The sequence below is a fragment of the Nanorana parkeri genome, unplaced genomic scaffold (genome assembly GCF_000935625.1).
Source record: "Nanorana parkeri isolate BGI_ZX_2015 unplaced genomic scaffold, ASM93562v1 scaffold784, whole genome shotgun sequence".
NCBI classification, from domain to species: Eukaryota; Metazoa; Chordata; class Amphibia; order Anura; family Dicroglossidae; genus Nanorana; species Nanorana parkeri.
In genome coordinates this window covers 177,541-199,031 of record NW_017307052.1, presented here as the reverse complement: position 1 = coordinate 199,031, position 21,491 = coordinate 177,541, and the positions used below count along the sequence as shown (strand labels likewise).

General features: G+C 43.4%; 8 non-coding genes across 8 annotated transcripts; 7 read left to right on the top strand and 1 right to left on the bottom strand.

The window, feature by feature from the left end:
• The first annotated feature begins 489 nt into the window (after positions 1-489).
• TRNAG-GCC lies at positions 490-560 on the top strand. The gene has a single exon. It is a non-coding gene; the product is annotated as a tRNA-Gly (tRNA).
• A 2,002-nt stretch (positions 561-2,562) lies between these two features.
• On the top strand, positions 2,563-2,636 carry TRNAT-AGU. Its single transcript has one exon. It is a non-coding gene; the product is annotated as a tRNA-Thr (tRNA).
• A 1,106-nt stretch (positions 2,637-3,742) lies between these two features.
• On the top strand, positions 3,743-3,813 carry TRNAG-GCC. Its single transcript has one exon. It is a non-coding gene; the product is annotated as a tRNA-Gly (tRNA).
• Positions 3,814-4,732: 919 nt separating this feature from the next.
• On the top strand, positions 4,733-4,803 carry TRNAG-GCC. The gene has a single exon. It is a non-coding gene; the product is annotated as a tRNA-Gly (tRNA).
• Positions 4,804-7,538: 2,735 nt separating this feature from the next.
• On the top strand, positions 7,539-7,612 carry TRNAT-AGU. The gene has a single exon. It is a non-coding gene; the product is annotated as a tRNA-Thr (tRNA).
• Positions 7,613-10,539: 2,927 nt separating this feature from the next.
• TRNAT-AGU lies at positions 10,540-10,613 on the top strand. Its single transcript has one exon. It is a non-coding gene; the product is annotated as a tRNA-Thr (tRNA).
• A 3,541-nt stretch (positions 10,614-14,154) lies between these two features.
• On the top strand, positions 14,155-14,225 carry TRNAG-GCC. Its single transcript has one exon. It is a non-coding gene; the product is annotated as a tRNA-Gly (tRNA).
• A 3,634-nt stretch (positions 14,226-17,859) lies between these two features.
• Positions 17,860-17,930, bottom strand: TRNAG-GCC. Its single transcript has one exon. It is a non-coding gene; the product is annotated as a tRNA-Gly (tRNA).
• Between the last annotated feature and the right edge of the window lie 3,561 nt (positions 17,931-21,491).

Genomic DNA, 21,491 nt, shown 5'->3' with positions numbered 1-21,491 from the left:
GATTTTCACCCAGTGGGATGAGGTATGCCACTGGGTCCCCTCCTCTCTCCTGACACTGTCGGGTCCATGACCAAGTGCCCGACTTTCTACAAGGAGTGACACCAAAATGACTGTCAGTCATTTTGGTGTCACCCCTCCAATGGTGTCACCCTTGTGACGCCACTGCCTCCCCCCACCTGGAACATGCACCACCAGCAAAACTGCCCAGTGAAAAGTCTAGGGGCACCCCTGCTGGGAAGAGAATAATATCAGCAACAAGGTGCAAAGTGTGCGAGGACAATTGTGAAGTCTCATTCCATTCTTCTCATGTCTCTCCATACCTCTGCCAAGTCTCCTTCTTCATTGATGCCAACGCATTCCACCAAAACGGCAAAAAGTCACTGACACCGCCCGCTTTTCTCTAAACTTTTGGGGAATTAAACATTTCCAGTTTTGTTCAATTCTACTTAGCACCTTTGGAGGACAATTGTGTTACAATTTTTCATCGATGCATTGGTGGTTCAGTGGTAGAATTCTCGCCTGCCACGCGGGAGGCCCGGGATCTATTCCCGGCCAATGCAGGTTGATATTTTGCACTAAAAATGGCTGTATGAACCCCTTTTTAGCCTTGTGGACCGGGTCCCCCTTCTGTACTACTTGCAGTGTGTGAGCTCCCTTCTTTACTGTCTTGCAGTGTGTGGGGCCCCCTTCTGTACTACTTGCAGTATGTGGGCCCCCTTCTGTATTGTTTTGCAGTGTGCTGGCCCCCTTCTGTATTGTCTTGCAGTGTGTGGGCCCCCTCCTGTACTGTCTTTTAGTGTGTGGGCCCCCTTCTGTATTGTCTTGCAGTGTGTGGGCCCCCTTCTGTACTGTCTTGCAGTGTGTGGGTCCCCTTCTGTACTGTCATAGAGTGTGTGGGCCCCCTTCTGTACTGTCTTGCAGTGTTTGGGCCCCCTTCTGTACTACTTGCAGTATGTGGGCCCCCTTCTGTATTGTCTTGCAGTGTGTGAGCCCCCTTCTGTACTGTCTTGCAGTGTGTGGGCCCCCTTCTGTACTGTCTTGCAGTGTGTGGGTCCCCTTCTGTACTGTCATAGAGTGTGTGCGCCCCCTTCTGTACTGTCTTGCAGTGAGTGGGCCCCCTTCTGTACTGTCTTGCAGTGTGTGGGCCCCCTTCTGTACTGTCTTGCAGTGTGTGGGCCCCCTTCTGTACTGTCTTGCAGTGTGTGGGCCCCCTTCTGTACTGTCTTGGAGTGTGTGGGCCCCCTTCTGTACTGTCTTGGAGTGTGTGGGGCCCCTTTCTGTACTACTTGCAGTGTGTGAGCCCCCTTCTTTACTGTCTTGCAGTGTTTGGGCCCCCTTCTGTACTATCTTGCAGTGTGTGGGGCCCCTTCTGTACTGCTTGCAGTGTGTGGGGCCCCTCTGTAAGGGTTTATTTTGTCTTGTGCAGGATAAGCTTTCCTGACTATAATCATCACTTTGTTTAGTTTGGCCTTTATTGGCACACTGGTACTTTGTAATGAACGGCCCAGATTGTCACCTCCGGCCCACCGTACACATGAATGAGCTATTGAAGCCGCATTCCTCTGACCACCTTTGTGTGCTTTGCTCTGCTCATCTGTGTAACATGCCGCCCCGGGGTGTGGAATGTGCCACATCATCACCGGCATGCATTGCATAGCTCACTCCTTCCCCTGGCCCCCATACTGCTGATCCCATGCCGGGACACTTATATTGATGTGTAAGGTATATAATGGGCCCTATTATGAACCATAGATTCCACTCTCCAGATTAGGCCCTTCACACTGATTGGCCGCCTGCTGGTTCTTACCCTTTATACGAGCTTTGCCATGTCAGCCACTGTTCAGCGTTACCTCCGGCGCACTTTGTATTAGAGCTGAACTCCAGGCAAACAGCAAAATACAGTTGATTTACCTGCCAAAGGATTTGTATTTCTGTCCATCCAGTCTTGTGATTTACACAGCTCTACCACACAGGAGAGCCCTGTCTACCAGGGGACTGGAACTGATTTCTGTCTGCTGCAGTTTCACTTTCACATACACTCTACACTCCCCCTACACTCTGTGACTGGACAGTGAAAGAAGAAAAAGAAGAAAAAGAAGAAAAAGAAGAAAAAGAAGAAAAAGAAGAAGAAGAAGAAGAAGAAGAAGAAGAAGAAGAAGAAGAAGAAGAAGAAGAAGAAGAAGAAGAAGCTCACCAATGTCATCACTCTGTCACTCTGCTCTCCCCTTCTACCAGCATGACTTTTTTTTTGCACTGCAATACACCTGTGCTACTTCTCTCTCTCCCCTTCTGAGCTTTGCTGTACAGACTGAACAGTAACTATTCAGTGACCTCCTAGGAAAGGAATTAGGTGAAATACTACTTATTACTTGCTCCCACAGGCTTCCTCCTCTCCGTATCACTGGTCCGCTGAAGCCACTTCTACTCACTATTGGCCAGCAGTCAGGGGCTCCAGTAGAACCGTGTGAGTAACGCATTTCACCTGTGTGACTGGGCCCTAAAAAATAATTGGCTGGTATCACTTCACTGGATGAAATGGTCACCAGTGCATCACAGGCATGTGGCGCTGTGGCTTAGTTGGTTAAAGCGCCTGTCTAGTAAACAGGAGATCCTGAGTTCGAATCTCAGCAGTGCCTGGTGTTTTGATAAATTCTCAATCAACAAAGAGGACAATCTTGCATTGTAGGTGAACTTACCGACATTTTCCTGTTTTCAGAATGGATGATTGATCTGACCTGCGACGGTATTTAGGAAAAATATATGAAGGACGGTGTTATTTTTAGCAGTAATGGTGCGGTTGCTCCTGGTTACCCGTCTCTCTAATGGGGAATGATAGCACCATTGCTCTGGTTACCAGTCACACTATTAGGGAATGATAACAGTACTGTTGCCCCTGGTTACCAGTCACACTAATAGTAAATAATAATAGTGTTGTTGCCCCGGTTACCAGTTACACTAATAGTAAATAATAATAGTGTTGTTGCCCCGGTTACCAGTTACACTAATAGTAAATAATAATAGTGTTGTTGCCCCGGTTACCCTATTGCACTAATAGGGAATGGTAATTCTCTTCATTCACCTTTCTGTATGTAATTGCTGCTTTACCACACCTCTCTCTCAGCGGTTGGGTCCATTCACAGCTTCATCCCAAATGTTATATGAGGCCGATGAAAAGGCCAGGGACACCCCTGCTGGGAAGAGAATAATATCAGCAACAAGGTGCAAAGTGTGCGAGGACAATTGTGAAGTCTCATTCCATTCTTCTCATGTCTCTCCATACCTCTGCCAAGTCTCCTTCTTCATTGATGCCAACGCATTCCACCAAAACGGCAAAAAGTCACTGACACTGCCCGCTTTTCTCTAAACTTTTGGGGAATTAAACATCTCCAGTTTTGTTCATTTCTACTTAGCACCTTTGGAGGACAATTATGTTTGGGGACAGGAACACTATACCAATCACTTGTCGCCCCCAGTGTGAAGAGGGGTGCAATCTAGGGATGACAGGGCCAGAAATCGCAGATGATTAAACAGTATAAGGTGTGTAGCCTGAGGAGCTTGTAACCAAGTGCAGGTAACAGAAGGATGAAGAGCTTGCACTCTGCCGGAAAGAAGCTTATTAAACACAGAATGGACACCAGAGGGATGAGGAACAATATAAAGATCTAAACAACTCAGGAAGAACCTCTACTGATGCTGCACAGTACATATGTGGTCCAGAAGAGAATCATAAGCACTCAGCAAAGCATTGGTGGTTCAGTGGTAGAATTCTCGCCTGCCACGCGGGAGGCCCGGGTTCGATTCCCGGCCAATGCAGCATATCTTTTGCACCTAAATATACTATTATATATTTATCATATACTGGCTTTCTCATTTTCAATAAGCATTGATAAGATATGACTCATTCTATTACCTGGACCTGAAGACATATTGTTTACCAAAGAGTTCAAGATGCTTTAAGTCCTTGCAAGTGATTATTGAACTATATACCTTACTGTTGACTGGGAGGCAGGGCCGTTCCTCTAATAAGCAGCCAGAGGCTATTGCATCAGACGGCATCTCTTTAGGTTATGTAGTCAGGCCCGGCGCTAGCGCAAGGCAAGTCAGTCGGCCGCCTGAGGGCGCTGCAGGGTGAGGGCGGAAAAAACAGGGCATTTTGACAAGTACTTCTACTTGTCAAAATGCCCCGATGTTTGGCCATGTTTTCAAGGTGCAAAGTGTGCGAGGACAATTGTGAAGTCTCATTCCATTCTTCTCATGTCTCTCCATACCTCTGCCAAGTCTCCTTCTTCATTGATTCCAAGGCATTCCACCAAAACGGCAAAAAGTCGCTGATACCGCCCGCTTTTCTCTAAACTTTTGGGGAATTAAACATTTCCAGTTTTGTTCATTTCTACTTAGCACCTTTGGGGGACAATTCTGTTTGTGGACAGGAACATTATACCAATTACTTTTATTTCATGTTCTGCACTTGTCGCCCCCAGTGTGAAGAGGGGTGCAATCTAGGGATTCCAGGGCCAGAAATAGCAGATTATTAAACAGTATAAGGTGTGTGGCCTGAGGAGCTTGTAACCAAGTGCAGGTAACAGAAGGATGAAGAGCTTGCACTCTGCTGGAAAGAAATTAAACATAGAATGGATACCAGAGAGAAGAGGAATAATATGAAGATCTGAACTTCTACCGAAGCTGCATAGTAAGTGTGTGCTACAGGACACAAGTCTCAGTTTTCAGCAATGCATTGGTGGTTCAGTGGTAGAATTCTCGCCTGCCACGCGGGAGGCCCGGGTTCGATTCCCGGCCAATGCAGCAAAAGTTTTGCACTAAAAAAAGTTTTTTTTAGGTAATAGTGTTATTTTATATACAATGTAACTTTCTAATAAACATGCTTGCTTCTCATGGTATGCGAAATGCCACATCAACAATGAGCCTTGAATAAACACCCCAGTGCCTGTAACCATCCTACTAACTCTATACTGCTGCTACTGCTTGTATACAAAGTATCCTTTCATATTAAACTTACTTTGTATGTTGACAAAAACAAATGTATCCTTGATGGCATTAATCTAGGGCACATTTACACTAACACATCATGGTAACGCGCAAGTTACCACAATGTGCACCAACGCACATGCACGTAACGTGTTACTGTGTAGCAGTTAGGGATGCACCGATACCATTTTGCTGTTGGTACTCGCCAATACCGAGTACCAATAACGGTGCTTCCGCTGGCATGGAGCCAACTTGCCCCACCTAACACTTAACCTGCCCCGGCCTTAACTCCGCCCCTAAACACACGCTCCTAAATAATCTTATGATTCGCAAGTTCCTGACGCAGGAACCTCCAAATCCCACCTGAAATATACTGTAGGTGTGAATGGGGCCTATTATACACATACACTAACGGTGCCCATGCACCTGCTGATTATCCTACGATAATCGCGGGTGATCACGCGATCGTACGATAATCGGCAGGTGTATGGGCCGCGTGCGACCGCTTCTACTGTAAGCACACTGGAAAACCTGCCGAAAATCGTACAATTTTTGGCGGGTTGGTGGCGTGGTCGGAAGACGCAAGCGCACATTGCCCACTCAGCACTGCAATCATTGGAAGCCCTCCCCTCAGTAGGGAGGGCTTGCGATGATCGCAAGTACAATCTGCCTGCCCAAGATGGGCAGATCGTACGAAATTTTAATGATCTTACAAGGCTTAAAACACAATAATACACTTCTCAACGTTACGCCTTCCCCCCCGCACAAATATGATAATAAAATTCTCCCCGCACACAAAAAATAATACACTCCCCCCATTATAAGCCCCCCCACACAAAAAATAATATATTTTTTTCTTTCGGCCGGAGCTCAGAACTGTCAGAGCTCCGGCCGAAAGAAGCCGGGGGTGACAGGAGCTTCTCTGCGGACAGATGCAGACAGTGGAGCTGCTCCCGCAAGTCAGGTACGCAGTCTGCGATCGCATGCCTGGCATGTCAGCTGGCTGCGGGCCACATAGTACCGGCTCGCGGGCGGGAGTTGGTCCGCGGACCGGTACTTGGAGAAATTTCCACTTGCCCTCACTTTATTTTTACTTGCCGAATGCGAGCATCATCATCTTCAAATTAATAAGCTTACAAAAATTCTGAATCAAATGCCACTCTGCTATCTCCTTGCATCAGAGAGCAAAAAGCACAGAGGTCTTTGGCAGCATTATTACATTTTTATCAGTCACTGCCCCCTTTACAAGTCTACAAAATCATCAAGATACCAGTCTAAAATTAAAAAAAAAGTGCAAAAATAAAATCCATACCAGAACCTCAACCTAGATTGGAACCACATCATTATCCTAAATCGGCATCTGGTATGGATTTAAAGGGTGGACCCTAGGCAAAAATTTTTTTTAAATGTGGGGTTCCCTCCATCACACCCGAGACCATCCTTCAAAGACTGGCTGAGAATGTATGGGAAGGAAGCCCAGAGGGGACAATCTTCCTCAGTGCTACTGTTCCATTTTTCCGTAACAATGGAACTCATTGCCAGTTTTATTATTACTTTTGAGTGGACAGATCTTTAAATTATAATTAAAGCCTCCGTTTTTTTTTTGTTTTTTTTGCATATATCTACTGCTAGCAAGTCCGAAAATCTGAAAAGTCTCGGGAGGGCCACAAAGGATCTTGGGGCTGGCGCATGCACAGTTCAGATTTTCTGGCCGGGAGACGAGGAGAGACACAAGGTAAGTCTATAGACGGCATGCACCCGCATGCAGACACCGTGGGACAGAAAGTGCCAGCAAGCATAGAGGAGTCAGCGCTGGATCGGAGACCCGCAGCAGCGCTGGAGGGACTGCTGAAAATGACAGGTAAGAGGAAGAAGATCGGATTAAGAGACATAATTTAAGGTAAGTGCTTACATTAACATTGGGGGAGGGGAAAAAAACATATCCTTTAATGTCACTTTAATTAACCCCTTCGTGACTGACGACGTACAGTGTACGTCGCCAGCATCGGGGCTGTTTAAACAGACTCTGTTTAAACTTGTAAAGCCGGAGTGAGAGCAATAATTCTAGGGCCAGTATTTTAGGGTATCTCTAAATTGATGACCTGTGGGGGCTTTTAAAGCGGCTTCTATGGACTTTTTGGGGTACTGCAGTTTTTCGCCGTTTCACGGACGCACGCAATTTGTAACCTGGGCATGTTGGGTATCGTTTTACTCGTTGTAACCGCATCTTTTATATTTCATTAAAAAATGGGTATTTTGTTGTGTTTTGGGGGATTTAATTACATTTTTCACTAAATGTTGGGGTTTAATAAGGAGTTGCGCTAATATTGCGCAAACATAAAAATTTGCAACTACCACCATTTTATTCTATAGAGTCTTGGCATTCAGAAAATATATAATGTTTGCGGGTTTTAAGTCATTTTCAGGCCTAAAATGTGGACTATAACATGGGTGCAAAAAATGAAAAAAAAAGGCCTCCGTCATGAAGGGGTTAATTCAGCTTTAAAAAGGATACCCTGGATGAAAAGGTCATCTTCATGGTATGGATATGTGGTGCTGTGGCTTAGTTGGTTAAAGCGCCTGTCTAGTAAACAGGAGATCCTGAGTTCAAATCTCAGCAGTGCCTTTATATTTTCTTTCTCCTTAGGCCCCTTTCACTCGTCTAGTCACTCAAAGCTGAGTGCAACAAAACGCCCAGGGCTAGGAATCCCAATCATTCCAAAGTCCCCTGTTCACACCTGAGTGTTTTGTTGCATGAAGTTTCCTGCTCAGGTGGGAACAGGGGCCATAGAAATGATTGGGATTCCTTGTCTTGAGCATTTTGTTGCTCTTACCTTTGAGCGACAAAACGCTCAGGTGTGAACTGGGATTTAGCAAATCGAACATTAAAAAGAACTAAATTAAACATGCAGGTAAATGTCAACATTTGCCTATCCTCAGAATAAGTGAATGACCTTGAACAAGTGATAGGAAGAAGTACTCAGACCCAATAGAAGGTCTTGGACATTTTAGAAGCATTACAAGCTCACCTGATAACTGGGAGGCCTGGGTCTGACTAATGGCCAGTGCGGTGTTCATTTAGTCAAACACTCGTGGATGCAGCATGGTAAAAGAGTCATCAGTTCTACTTCTCTCTGTGTGTATCTGTGTATAATCAACCGCATAGGGATGGGAAATCTGTTACATTATCAACAAGCATTACCCTAGCTCAGTACTTGTGTTTCCAGACATCCCCTGCAATAGGTTAGGTGTGGTGATGAGTCAAACATTCTTGGGTTCAGTTTGCTTGGATATTGAGAAATCCAGGTTCAGTGGAAGTCCAAGCGAACCAAACTCAGGACCACCTGTGTCCTAGCATCCAATACAGTTGTGTGACTTGAACAGCGGCTTTGGTTGCTAGAATGCCAGCAGCTGGCCCACACAGCGTCCTTGGGTGCTAGAATGCTAATGCTGACCCCCACAGGTTCATACGTTATTATGGCAAGCACAGTGCCATTCTGCATTTATGTATAGAGGTCTACAACTCCCAGCAATACTCTCTACAGAAAACGCAGAATGGTAACAACTATAGGGGACTAAAACTCCCAGCAATACTCTCTACAGAAAACACAGAATGGTAACGGCTATAGGAGGACTACAACTCCCAGCAATACGCTCTACAAAAATGCAGAAAAGTAACGGCTATAGGGGACTACAACTTCATCATTGGTTCAGGCCCCCCCCCTCCCCCAGGATTAGGCCTCGGTGCAGCGGCGCAATATCCGCTCCTGAACCAATGATGCTGTGCAGCATCATTGGTTGCTAAAATGTTGGTGGCCCCCACAGCATCTTTGATTGTTAAGGTGCACCCTCCACCATCCTAGGAACCAATGACACTGTGCAGCCCAGCAACCTACAGTGGCTCTCACAGCATCATTGGTTGCTAAGACACATGCAACCCCGGGTTGGGTGCACTTGGAAGTTCTCCAAACAGATTTCTGACTCGGAGAGTTAGCTCCTCACTGATGGTGAGAAGAACCTAAAGGAATCAAAAACCCTCTAATCAGACCAGTGTGTAGCACAGTAAAGCCTCCTTAACACGGAAGGTATTGATATGTCCCATTCAATGCTATAAAAATAAGTGAAATATTCCTAATTTTAGAACAGTGGGTAGAGCCATGCATATCATTCCTTTATGCCGTAATGGCCAAATGCACATCCGCTGGTATATAGAGCAAATATAGTCATGAGTCATTTATTCCAAACTGCTTACAGCTTTTTGGCCATCATCAGTGCAAATCAACGTCTCTTGATGCCACCTTCACGGTCTCAGACCCCTTTCTGGTTCCATCTCAGCCCCCTGCTGAAGAGGTGTCAGACAGAAGTGTGGACATTTCCTCACTGTCACCTGGACACACTTCCCCAACACTTGTCCTTTTGTTATGCGACTCTTTGATATTCTGTCCAACATTTCACGTCAACACAAACAAATGTCCTGATTCTGGGTGTGAAATTCCTTGTAGGGAGACATGGAAGAGTGACAGCAGAAAAAAGACAAAGTGATCCACTGAGTATGTTCTTTCTTAGTTTGTTTGTTCTTGGTTTCTTTTTTAACTTTTTGTCTGATATACGTAGATCTATGTACTTTATGATCCAGGCATGTTTAAAGTAATTTACTGTGACTGACTACCTCTCCTAGAGGTCTGTTCCAACAACTGTCTTTGAAAAATGATTTTACATTTGGTGCTAATCACTGCTTTTGTGCTTTCACAGGCCCCTTTCACAGACGGTCTGATCAGGTCTGCCAATGTGATGGCCAGTGTTGGCAAATGTTAGTCTATGGACAGCCATGTGTATATGGACGGGCATCCGTTTACACCTGATTACCCCCGACTCCAGCCAGGTCTGGAAATACAAACAGAACAGTGTTTCAACGGAACATGATTGTGCTTGATTGAGGAAAATCTGATGTAAACATCTAATTCCTCATAGACCAACATGGCGTCCGGTAAGCTCAGTTTATTCCTCTATCGCAAGATGGAGGAAAAAACTGGATGGACATTGATGTCACATTGGTGACATCCGATCCGTACTACTCCAATCAGGAGGGCATCCATGCACTGATCCTCTCCTGATCAGCCCATGTAAAAGGGGCCTAAGTGTTGAAAAAAATATTTTTGATCATCAGCAGGGATTTGGTTAGTTGAGCATTTTCTGGAATATGTTCATCTTCATATGGTGTGAGTATGCTACTAAATGCCTTTCCCTGCAGCATAGAGGAGGAGAGAAAGAGCACCCTGGGACATCATGTGAATGGTCAGAAGACACCAACGATATATATTAAAAGATAAAATAGATGTAAAAGAGGGTGCTGGGGGGGTCTGCCCAACCTTGAGTTGGACTTTAGGATTCTTCTATTCAGTATGTTGGGTGGATTTAAAATCCAACAGGATTGCTGGGGATTGGATTGGAGGGGTAACTACACACATATAGCTACATGAAGATAGACATGTCACCTATATTTGCATACAATCATTTAGATTGTAAGCTCTCATGGACAGCTTCATACTATGTGGTGCTGTGGCTTAGTTGGTTAAAGTGCCTGTCTAGTAAACAGGAGATCCTGAGTTCAAATCTCAGCAGTGCCTGCCTTTTCTAGATTTTAAAAGAGAAGAAAGTTAAATTTATAGGAAACCTCAAACCTACCTTTTTCTCGAAATGGATGGCAGGACCAGGAATAGGTATTTAAGACAGAAATTCAGACTAAATATTAAAACAAAATGGCCATTGGGCGGTAAGGAAAGCCCTTCCCTTCTCCCCCTTTGTCTTGTAACTTAAAATCACATGGTGTGAGAAACAGACAAAAGAGGCAAAGGCCTCCCTTCACTTTGCAGTAGGCATCAATGCTATTAACATTTTTACATTTTCAATGCCAAGTATTTACATTTATACTACACCACTAATTGATACAAGCAAAGCATACATCTCAATAGACCAGCAATGGGCACTGACCCTGGTTTCAACCTCCACCATGACCTTTAAGCACTTTGAGCAAGTGACTTGCCTGTCTAGCAATCTGTCTTGCTCTGTTTGCATCTGCACCATCTGTGTGTATCTAGGTGATGCATGACACAGAAAACCTCTTAATTCCATTTCTATGGGTTGGAAGTCTGAGATGGAATACTGCACTGTGGACTCCACCTAGCCTTATGGACCAGGAACTTTGAAATACATAAAAGGACTATCAATTCACATGAGCAAAGGTGATTTCAGTGATAAGTAATCCAGAGGGGCAAACCACCCATGGCCATAATTCCTGAGCGTCATTTGAAGAAAGTTGTAATCAGTTTTTCCACCTGGCATTCCTCCAGATGTTCAGCAGATAGTGTCCCCTTCTGAAAATTCACCTGTGTACAGGACACTAAGAGCTGTATACCTGTTGATGAGACAGCAAAGAATCTGAAACACTAAAAAATGTGGTGGCACCTCTCTCCTTGAACACAATTCCTGTTGACCATCCCATGACAATAAATGAAGGTGACATTGGCTTACCATTTGGCAGCTTTGTGTTAATTCCACACAGTAATCTGGGAAACTCCCAACTCCAGAGTTCTCATGGGTTTGGCACCAACTGGTCTGGTGTTCACACTTGGCAGAGATATGGAGAGGTGTCACAAAAGCCAAGAAACAAAGGTCACCATTGCCTTAGCACACTTTCCACCCTAGTGCTATTAGTTCTATTAGTAATATTCTACTCCCAAGTAAGACATTTAGTGTACAGTAGACATGTGCGATTCGTTTCGTTCCGAATCGAAATTCGGACGAATTTTCGGAAATTCGGACATTCGGATGTATCCGAATTCCGAATTACAGACATAACGATTGCAAACGAATCCGAATTTCCATTTCCGAAATTCGGTAGCGTTCGCACGAACGTTCGTTTCGTTTTCTGTTTTTATTCGTTTCTTATTCGTTTCGTTCGTTGGAGCAAAGTGACATTAGAGAAGGAGAAAAATATGTTTCCCCCTTCAAATGTCACTTTGCTGCAAACGAACGAACGAAACGAATACGAAACGAATAAGAAACGAATAAGAACAGAATACGAAACGAACGTTCGAACTAACGCTACCGAATTTCGTCCGAATCCGAATTCCGAATCCGAATTGACTTTCACACCCGAATCCCGAAAAACGAAATAACACAGATCCGAATTTAAAACGAAGCGAAACTAAACAAATTTTTTGGCAGTGCACATGTCTAGTGTACAGGTCATTAATCACTTGGAAGAACAAATCTTGAACATGGAGATCAGCTTTAGAAACACATTATACGAACGATAAAAAAAGATCTTGGAGAGGGTTCAAAGGCTGGCATGTAGAGATTTTCATTTCCGCTGAAATATCAGCAAAAATTGGAATATTCATCAAAAGTTTCCATTTTGGTAAAATTCTTTGGAGTCCATAGAGATGGCAAAATTAAGACAGCCTTGGTAGTTTTTAAGGGTGTTATGGGCTTTAAATGGTTCTTGAGAAATACAGAAGGTTATTCTACAGATGCCGGGTGGATGGGTGCAGACAGTGGCACCCACTGTGCGAATTTGACCTGGTTCATCAGGAACCAGTCAAAATTCATACCATATATACCCACCTTTAGCCCTGTGAGCTCCAACTCATGAGCTTTTAATGGAGCAGAAGGGTAGCACATGGGCAAAGCACAGGTACCAGATAATAGTCCAAGCTTCATTGGTCACAATCTTCAGATACATAAATACATAAATTATGTTTTAGAAATGCAAACTGAATTTTGAAGTAATATGTATACAGTACAGAACAGCGACCAATATCTTGTTCTTGGTTCCTTTTGACCTTCCTTACCTTGAATCGAATCTTCCATCTCATTAACAAGGTCCACTTATTCAAGTTGCCCCCTTTCCTAAAACATGATAAAAAAATAGATACTATATTTACCTTTCTCCGACTTCCTCCCTCAGAACCTAGGCGAGGGTGGTGACATTCTGTTTTTAACCAGAAGTTGGAATATGTTGAGTAGCCCAGATCTCATGAGAAGATGATCCTGCACTCTACTTCAGAGTCTTCTTGCAAGAATTGGGCTACTCAGCTTTACCAATGATCTTGTCAGAAGGTGGATGACTTCACCCCCTGCACTATGAAAGTCAGGGAATTGTGAAAATATTATCTAACTATCCCCCTTTACCACTGGTGGAGGACACCTTGAATGGGTCACCTTGCCACTGAACCTGCCTAGCCTTTTTTTTTTTATTGCATTTAATATTGTGATGTAAAAAATTACACATAAGACTCACAGTGGAGTTGAAGTTTCTAACTTACAAACCAGATCTTCTTCTTCCAATGTCACTTTGATGTTTCTAAAGCCCTTTCGTTTTTTTCACAGCTTCCTGCTGTAGAGGTGTGAGACAGAAGTGTGGACACGGGTTACCATCACCTAGACACACTTTCCCAACACTTTCTCTCCTTTTGTTAAGTGGCTGTTTACGGTTTGATTTACTCTTCAACATTTCCATAGCTTTCAACTGTCCCTCAGCAACCAAACCTCTTTGACCCTCTTTCCTTCCTAAATTACCCTCCTCTTGGTCTGAGGTTCATACAAACAAACATACTATGCATCTATCAAAATGTGTTTTTATTGCTCTCACTTCTATCAAGCCTTCAGGACAATGCACTTATTTCCTTTCTCATACCAACCTATTATGGAAGAAACATTGTGCTGAATAGGCATATGTGGGTTTATGATTCTTTTTAATTCTTTATGGCTAGTAGTAATTGGTCACATTCACCTGGACATGCTGAGGTAATAGCGAAGACGTAAAATAATAAGTATCGGCAAATTAACAAATTAAAAGAGAACTAGGGGGTAACCTTTCTGTCCCATAGTTCTCTTTAGGCTCACGAAAGGACATATACTAAAGTCCTCCCGTGACCCAAAACTCAGCATATCGAGGGTTATTGCCTGCTGTATGCTGAGAGTGCCACAGCCAGGATTGATCCCAACAATACTGTCAATTCCAATTATTTTACTTATCAGCATTTTACTGCCATGGGCCACTCAACACAACTACACCTTGACGCTGTGCATCATGGAGTGAATGGGCCCTAAACAGAAATTTGAAAGTTGAGTGCAGTGTCGATAGCAGTTGGCATCAACATGAATGCATTGGTGGTTCAGTGGTAGAATTCTCGCCTGCCACGCGGGAGGCCCGGGTTCGATTCCCGGCCAATGCAATCGATTCTTTTTTTCATCCTGTGCTTCATTTTCACATTTCTGTCTCATAACTCATAATAAAGTGTTTATTATATACTTCAACTTCTTCAGCTCTCATAGCTGTACACCCCTATGGACCAGAGCATTTTTGCCATTGGCCTGTTTATTCGGTGATAACTTTGCTACTACTTAAGATACGCGATATGAAGTACCTGTAGGACTCTTCAGGCTAGAACACTCTGGTGCAATCTATCAAGTTTATATAATTACAAGAACTTTTCCTCTGAGAATCGTTGCTCAGGGTTGTCACATAAGATATTTGACTTTCCCCCAGAGAAGGTGGATTTGTATGAAGCTCTAATGTTACCCTCAGATACTTGATTTGGTGCCTCCGCACAAATAGAATGTGATACTGATTTACTCCAGGATCCCAGCTATGTAAGACAGTAGTACATTAGCAGAGCATGGAAATATTCACAAAGAAGTCACCATTGTCCTCTAAGACACTTCACAGGATTAGGTGAGGACAGGAGACTAATTGGACAGACGATCAAACAGCCACATATGAAAAAGACAGAAGTGTGTCCATGGGGAAGTGTGCCCAGGTGACAATGAGGAAGTGTCCACACTTCTGTCTGACACCTTGGTAGCAGAGGACTTAAAATGGAACCAGAGATGGTGTGATAACATCAAAGGGACTTCCCACAGAGACATTTGTTTATACCAGTTGAAGCCATGACACAACATGTGCCAGCTGCCCTCACTGACATTAGAGAACTATCCCATCCAGATGTTTGAGTAGGCCCTCCACAACTCTGAACAAAATCCAAAGGAACTTATTTGTATTCTCTTTAAAGTGTATCTAAAGCCATTTTTTTTCTGGGTTGAGTTGGGAAGCGTTAGAACCACTGTAAGATTTGTATTGTGCTCTGGGAAGATTCACCCTCTCTATATAACAATGGCATGCCAATGGTCACAGGATAGGAAGTGATGAGAAAATCTGAAATCCCGAGTAAACTCTGCATCAGGCATCGAAAACAAAATCTTCCAAAGGGGACCTTGCCCAGCACAAGTGTCAGAGAAGATTTCCCTTACTTTGGAGAGGTCTCCGGGGATCAGGAGCTTTGACTACTCTGACTTTATCCAAAAATGTAAAAAACTATATTAAAAACGATTTTGACTATAAACTTTAACTTCTTCAGCTCTCACACCTGTACGCGTCCTGCAGACCAGATATATTTTTACATTTCTGCTCTGATTATTTAGTGATAACTTTGTCAACAAAGTAATACATTTTATTCAGCACACACAATACTTACTTTTGGTGATATACTGTCATGCGAAAATCATTTTATGTTTTGTGTAGGGTAATGGGAGGACATGTACTAACGTCCTACCAAAAGTCAGCTGAGAGCACCTCAGCCTTCATGGATCCTGACAATACTGTCGATATCCACCCTACTGGCTGATTGAAAGCGGTCTCTGCCTATTTAGAGGCAGAGCCAAGTGTGCCCGTCGCCTCTCCCATCCGTCCCTCCAGTAAGCGCTGGAGGATTGGAGAGGGGAGGCTGGAAATTCCTGTGGGGAGCGGTGACCGACAGTCACCACTCTCTGCAGGGAGATGATTGGAAGGTGAGCAAGCGGTGGTATGTTTTCGCTCACTTCCCAATCAAAAGGGATGAGTGTAATTCACTCACCTCACAGTTCTCCTTTCATGCACCATAGCAGACAAATAAGATTTAATAATAGTTAAGGGAAGAAACGGGGAGATCAGTGTGAACTAAGGTTCAAATGGAAACAAAATGCAGATTGAAGGTTACACTCAGACGCAATTTTCTAAAGCTGATTGGGATCTCCAAGAGCATTGGTGGTTCCGTAGTAGAATTCTCGCCTGCCACGTTCGATTCCCGGCCAATGCAATAACTTATTTTTTTCATCAAGTGCTACATTTTCCAATTTCTAACTGATAAACTCTTATACGCTCACACTTTATACAAACATTAGACAAAAAAAAAAAGAAAGAGATTTTATGTTAAAGTCATTGATCCAGGTGAGGGTATACTTAGTAGTAGTAGTAGTAGTTGATCACATTCAACTGGACTTGGTCTGTAATGTTGAAGATGCTTCATACAGTAGATTATTTAAGTAACTTACATTTTTATGGCGTCACTCAGCTGTAGATCCTCAAATAATGTCTGAATTGGTGCTGACACTGTGCTTCCATCTGGAGGGGGTTATTTTTGTTCCCCATGGTCCCTGTGTTTGTTTTAAAGTAGTCACCGCTCCAAGCTCGCTCCCGGGATGGACTACAATCTCAATACAAATTAGCAAACTAAATATTAGGTTGACTTTAACATAAAATATTTTTTTTGTTTAATTTTTGGAGTGTGAGCGTATGAGAGGTTATCAGGCAGAAATGTGAAAATGTAGAACTCTAGGCCCTGGTGCTCCGCCACTGACTCCAAGCTGTAGAGAGACTACTAATCAGAGCCCGGACAGGAAGAAAAGGGCCCTGGTGACCATCGACATTTCCATAAAAGGGCCCACCAAATTCCTCAGCCCCAGGCCTGTGATGCTCTTAATCCGGCCCTGAAATGCAAAGAGATGATGTGGCGGAATCTCCCTAGGCATTCGGTCACCTGAGGCAACGGCACTAACTAACTAACTGGGCACAAGACACTTTTTGATGGTGAACAGATATGAAAGCGTATGATGGTGGACAGATATCGGAGGGAATGTTCCTGATCTAACAGCCTTCAATAGGGTAATTTTTTGATGTCTTCAAGTACTTTGGGGAACAAAACCATTATACTTAGAATGTATATTCTATCCCAGTTGATTGTTTTTCACCCAGCGATAAGAGCCTATTAGAAAGAAGGTAGAAAACCTTAGGATGGAGATGTTCTGCCTTCTTTCTAATAGGCAAAACTCTAATTGTCTATGTGCATGAGAAGAAGAGAAAGTTAATTCAATGCTTGGATCTTTGGCAACACATTTCTGCCTTTGAGGGTCTTCAGGAACCTAATAGGTATTATGGAGATTTGTCCTCCTCCATAGTTGGCGGTATTCTGCATTGCTGAGATTTGAATTCTCTCTACAATTTGGAGTCAGGGGCATACCTACTCGGCTCACAGCTGCTGCCTGTGATGCTCTTAATCCGGCTTTGACAGTACAACTTGTGTAATGCAAAGTGATGATGTGGCGGAATCTCCTTCTCTTTGCAGTTCATCTTCACCATACCTACCACTATACATTATGCTCACAACCTCTGCCATAGGTAATATCTGATAAGTAAAAGTCAATTGCATTGGCCAGGAATCGAACCTGTGCCTACCGCGTGGTAGGCGAGATTCTACCACTGATGTATTCATGGCAATTTTTTGGTTCTACTGACACTACATATGTGTGCCACGTTGTCCTGCTAAGATAACTATCTGAACAGAAACAGAATATATTAGGAACACTTTTGGTAAAACATAAGAGATCATGTCAGAAAAACAGTACAACTTGTGTAATGCAAAGTGATGATGTGGCAGAATCTCCTCTGTGTAGTTCATCTTCACCATGTCTGGCAGTATACATTTGGCTCACACCCTCAGGTAACATCTCGTAAGTGCTGTGCAATAAATCTTGTGACATGTAGTAAAAGTTAGATGCATTGGCCGGGAATCGAACCCGGACCTCCCGCGTGGCAGGCGAGAATTCTGCCACTGAACCACCAATGCATTCATGTGGATGCTAACTGCTATCGACACTGAGATATACACTTCGCTCAACTTTAAAATTTCTGTTTAGGGCCCATTCACTCCATGATGCACGGTGTCAAGGTGTAGTTGTGTTGAGTGGCCCATGGCAGTAAAATGCTGATAAGTAAAAGAATTGGAATTGAACTCAGGCACCCCCCACATGGCAGGCAGGAATTCTACCACTGAACCACCAATGCATCTGCTCAAAGAATAGAAACTGTCAGAGGTCGGCTCTATTGATAGGGATGTGAGCAAACACATACCACCGCTCGCTCACTTCACAATCAGAAAGTAAATCTTGTGTGTGCTGAATAAAATGTATTAGTTTCTTGACAAAGTTAACACTGAATAAACAGAGCAGAAATGTAAAAATGTCTCTGGTCTGCAGGACGCGTACAGGTGTGAGAGCTGAAGAATTTAAAGTTTATAGTCAAAATATTTTTTATTATTATTTTTTAAGTTTTTGGATAAAGTCAGAGTAGTCAAAGCTCCTGATCCCGGAGACCTCTCCAAAGTAAGGGAAATCTTCTCTGACACTTGTCCTTGGCAAGGTCCCCTTTTGGAAGATTAACTCGGGATTTCAGATTTTCCCATCACTTCCTGTCCTGGTGACCATTGGCATGCCATTGTTATATAGAGAGGGTGAATTTCCCCAGAGCACAATACAAATCTTATAGTGGTTCTATCTTTTCCCAACTCTTTTCAGAACCCCCAAAAATGGCTTTAGATACACTTTAAAAAGAATGCCAATAAGTTCCTTTGGATTTTTTTTTCAGAGTTGTGGAGGGCCTACACAAACATCTGGATGGGATAGTTCTCTAATGTCGGTGAGGGCCGCTGGCACATGATGTCATGTCTTCCACTGGTATAAAAAAAATGTATATATAGCAGGCCAATTGGGAGCAAATCAAAGAAGTTCATTGCTATAGTTTACATAAACTTTAACATGAAAAGCACTGTCTATTGTATACTGTCTGGCCAATATTAACTTCATTGTGGTTTATGTCCCCTGAATTTTGCAGCTTTTTCCTCTTTCAAAGTTCTTTCCACTGTATATCCATTAGAGATGATGCACCCATAGTAAGAGAAACATGGGGGGGGGTTGTCACTGCTGACCTCCTGAAATTATAAACCCACCAAAAGCTTATTTTCACTTTTCCTTCACTCTCTTATCTCTCTGTTCAGAAGACAGGAGCATGGAAATAGCACGGGTTCACTGTGGGGCTGAATGAGATAAAAGTAAAAAGTTTATGACCAGCCTAACTTTGGATTTTACTTGGGGTTCAGCTTTATCAAAGAACTCTAAACCTGAATGTAATCATTATCAAGTCAAGGATTAGAAAGAACAAAACCAAAAAAGCTGGAGCTGTGGAACATTGTGGCAAATCCTCTGCACCCAAAAAGTCTGAGGTGCAATGGACTATGATGAACCACTAATCCAGTCTAAATAGGGAGTCCGGGAAATTGTCTAACTAATTGCTTCAAAATATCTCCATTCAATGTTCTGAACTGTCACCGATTTGGAGGATCTGGTGACTTTGTAGCTTTGTGGAAAGTGTTAGAGGCACCAAAAGGCAGCAGGGTGGACATATCTCTTACGTGTGTCTTTCCCATGCACACACTTCCTTTTAATTGCCCCATTACCATTCAGAGGTGACATCGTTCCCATCATTCGATGGTCCTTGTTACTTTCACACAAGGCTGTGGGGAAAACTCAGCTCAACAGTTGCTGGACAATTAGAATCAAAGAGGGTGATGAGGAGAATTCAGGTTGTTAACAGCAATAAATTGACATCTGTAGCTTTGATGTTAGTCTACTGGCTTGGGATAGACATTGGCATGAGTTATTATCAAAACATTGTGGATAACTGACCATCACATGAGCTAATATGAGCATATTGAACATGCCATTCCAAAACCATGGGCATTAATATGGAGTCCCCCCTCCTTTGCAGCTATAACAGCCTCTACTATTCTGGAAAGGCTTTCCACCAGACTTTAGAGGGTGTCTCAGGGAATTTGTGCCCATTCAGCCCAAACAACACTTGTGAAGTCAGGTACTGATGGTGGAGGAGAAGACCTGGCTTGCAAATCCATTCCAATTCATTACAAAGGTGTTCAAAAGGTCAGGGCTGTGTGCAGTCAGTGCTTCCACACCAACCTTATCAAGCCATGTCAAAGCTGTCATTGTGCTCAGGGGCACAGACATGCTGGAACAGAAAAGTGTTACCAAAACTGTTACCAAAAGGTTGAAAGTGCACAATTGTCTAAAATGTCTTTGTATGCTTGTAACATTAACAGCACTCTGCACTAGAAACACCTGAAGTCAATAATTTGGAAGGGTGTCCAGATACTTTTAGGCATACAGTATACTCAACTATTTAAAGGAGAATTATGGGGAGAGCGAAATACACTCATCCCCATATTTAGAGGCGAAGTGGGACACTGCAGCTGTCATACTTCGGCTCTATAGATCAGAGTGATCACAGTTCATGATTTTCTCCCTGCAGAGAGCGGTGACTGTCCCTCCTCCCCTCTCCTTTCCTCTAGCACTGCTGTCCTCGGGGGTGATACCTGGCGTGAGTGCTCTGGGTGACACCCGGCCTGGGAACACCTATGCCAGCTGTCAAACAATATTGTCAGGATCTTTCACTGCCGCATCACGGCTCTGGGCCATCAGCATATAGTGGGCAATAGCCCACTAAATGCTTAGTTTTCCATCACAGGAGGACATAGTAAATATCCTCCTGTGACCCCAAAGAGAACTATGGTCCAAAAAGGTTGGTTCATAGTTCTGTTTTAAGCCTCGAGGTCACCTAACAGTACAAGCTTACAGTTTCCATCACAGGTCACATGTTAGTGTTATTTGCGTTTAGTTTTCATTCCCTATGTCTTTGGTGAATTTTTCATAATTCAACGGAAATTAGCTGGATCAGGAGACAATGTTATGTGTATGACACACTCACAGACATGCTTACCAAGGCTCATGGAGCATCAATATAACCTAAATTATTTAATGACAGGTTTCCTCTATAGATATTACCTTTGAGCACTACTCCTTGATACCATTAACGCTAAGCAAGTTCTACTGTTCATGGTAAAATGCTGTGAAAACATCAAGGAAAGTTTAAGGAGAGATTTTTGTAGCTAATAACTCTCATTGAGTGTCCAATTATCTTTTTGTTAGTCAACCGAGTAGTAGCATAATTTGTCATACAGCTATTATTGTCTGTCTGCACTTGTACACTAATAGCAACAATCCTACAAGTGTGAAGTAATACCCTTCAAGACCATAAACCATCCCCAATGCTCTGCTTGGACTCCCTGTGTCCAGGAGTTGGAGACTCGGAAGTCCTTCCCACAGGCTTGTGTGAAATTGGCAAAGAACTTCAAATTATGCAAACACTGTGAACTCTATGTGTTGATGGATCAACTAATTGGAAGTGTGTCCGTGGGAAAGACACACTTCTAGAGAGACAAACGCCTTGTTTCGTTTTGGTGTCAGGAACAAAGGCTTTTTAGTCATCCAGTCCTTGTCAC